The sequence below is a fragment of the Stenella coeruleoalba genome (assembly GCF_951394435.1).
Source record: "Stenella coeruleoalba genome assembly, chromosome: 6".
NCBI classification, from domain to species: Eukaryota; Metazoa; Chordata; class Mammalia; order Artiodactyla; family Delphinidae; genus Stenella; species Stenella coeruleoalba.
This window is the reverse complement of record NC_137151.1, coordinates 105,408,538-105,410,968: the sequence shown is the minus strand read 5'-3', so window position 1 is coordinate 105,410,968 and position 2,431 is coordinate 105,408,538. Positions and strand designations below refer to the sequence as shown.

Here is a 2,431-nt window from a genome sequence, read left to right as displayed (position 1 = left end):
TACTCAACATCGGAAGGCGTGGAGAATGCATCAGAAATTTTGTAGATGGTTCTGATTTCTACATTACATTCCAAAGCTTGCCAAATATGCTGTAAATGTGAGGTTCTAGGCTCCTATTCAAATAATAAAATCTCTTGGGCGTTCTGAAAATATTTTACTCAAAATGAAAAATGTTGGCAGAAAAGAGGCAACCATCTTTGGGAATTATGCCTTCCCGTAGCTCACACTCAACGCATGAAGAACTTGCCTACGTGAAAGGGCATCATTGCTCCTTCATACTTGGAATAACTTTTCCAAAAGAAGAGCACCTCTTGATTTTGCTAGGTTACCAGAGATCTGGTTTGATGCAAGAACTCTTAGAAATTTAGCTTTGGCATGCATTTTCTTAATAGTAACTGGGAATTTTAAACTATTTAGAAATGGCACCTGCTTTGCCCCTTCCTTTGAACGATCCCCTGAACACGATGAGCATTCTTTAAAACGTGATAATCAATACTTTGAAAGGTACTGCTTCTTAGAATTGTTGTCACTAAGCATACACATTTTCTTGGGAAAAAAAAGTGTCATTCTACTTTCCCTTGCAAAGGGAAAAAGGGTATTTACAGACACAGCAGTACCAAGAATTCCCTTATGATCTGGAGGAAACTAGGAGTGATTATCCATCCCAGTGGATTCAGTAGCAAATAGGGACCCTTTTCTGCTTATTTACTGAAATTGCCTTAATAAATTCTCCTCTGGAGAGTAAGAACCAATTACACTAATGTAGATGTGGAACCAATAATTGACTTCACATCATGGAAAACATCCACTGAAAATGGTGATGCAAACAGTGGTGACCACGTTCAACTCACTGCTGTTGCCTGATAGGTGCTGTGGTGTTTATCATTTCCACTCTGTGATTTCAAGTCACAGCTACCATGAAAAAATGTTTTGTGGATCCCGAGAGCCTCTGAGCCACCTCATGTTGGAAGTATGCTCTGTTTTAACTTTGTTGTACACTGACCTATCTCTAAATTAGAAATAAGTTAAACAATGTATATGCCAGTAAATTATCTCTGGAAACTGACTCTAACAGGGTCTTTACTTTCTTTCATTAAAAAATAAAAGAAACTTGGGTCCCATTCTGTTGCTCATTTTCTGCATATTAAAACTCTCACTCATTATTAACAGTTCTTGAACAATAAAGCAGAAGCAATCACACAGGACTACATAAAAGGCAATTTCAGTAGGGTTCAATAGAAGCATTTCTGAAAACTGTTTTAGGCATTTTCTTCAAGACTGCCAGGGACTAGAAATGCTTTTCAAACACTAACATTTTGCAAAGCCTGAAAATTCACATGATGCTTATTGGGTAAAAAGATCTTTCGCTTCTACCCCATGAATGCCAATAGTGGAATCTGTGCTATTTTAAAGGTCGTCATTATAGGTCTGGGACTTAAGGATCTGCCTTGCTTAAGGCAAACTGTTCCGTAAATTTTGTTGGATAATGACATACGTCCACCGTAAACACACTGTTTTATCATCTTGCTCTATCCTTGCCTTCCTCTCTGCTGACAAGATGTTTGCTAAGTTGACCATTCTTTCATTTATTTAGTCCTTCATTTAACAATAATGATTTTTTTGTGGGTCAGGCACTGTACTTGGAACTGGAGATGCAGTGTTTTTAAGATGCAGTCTCTGCCCTTGTGAAATTCAGGGTCTGGACCATTCATACCCTGTTTCCCGGAGGCCTGGGCTCTCCTGAGCTGTATATATGGCTGGGGCAATTTGAGTGTTCTTTCTGAAAGGTCTCCAGAAACAGAAGGGTATTGAAGGGTAATGCTTTTCTATCTTTGGTGTGAATCCTCTGTAAATGCTTAGACCATGGTAGAGGAAGGATATGCCCACCCAGCAAGCCAAATTACCACAATCAATCCTGATGAGCAATATTATTGCACTTAGGTTTCCCTTATTTTTAATTGGGGTAGAGCAGACAAAGGGGCCACGAAGCCACTATATCCATTCTAGCTTTCTTCCGGAACTAATCTAGAGGGACCTTCCCTCATCTCTATGTCCATGTCTAACAAACTTGGGGAAAGTTTGATGCTCCTCAGATTTCTCAGCCTCTCTATAGGACATCAGGACCAGTTTGGGGATAAATCTTAAGTCATAAGGATGGTGTTAGGATGGGGCAACTCTATTCAGATATTCAACTCTGGGAGTGGCCCCTCAGAGTACAGAAGGAGGAACATGTGGACTTAGGAATCATACTGCCTCAAGGTTAATAACAGCTCTGACATTTACAAGCTTTGCAAGTTAGCTCTCAAATTTCCCCTTCTAGAAAACTGCAGAAAGTAATGCACTGAAGGTTGGAGATAAATGAAATATCTTACAAATAAGTGTATATAGCTCAGTACATACCTTATCACTACCCAACTGATATCCTTTCTGT

General features: G+C 39.3%; 1 protein-coding gene across 1 annotated transcript in view; it reads right to left on the bottom strand.

Moving 5' to 3' along the window:
* The window catches only part of SPAG16 (sperm associated antigen 16), an 885,716-nt gene that overhangs the window by 32,462 nt on the left and 850,823 nt on the right, over nt 1-2,431 (bottom strand). The window lies entirely within an intron of this gene.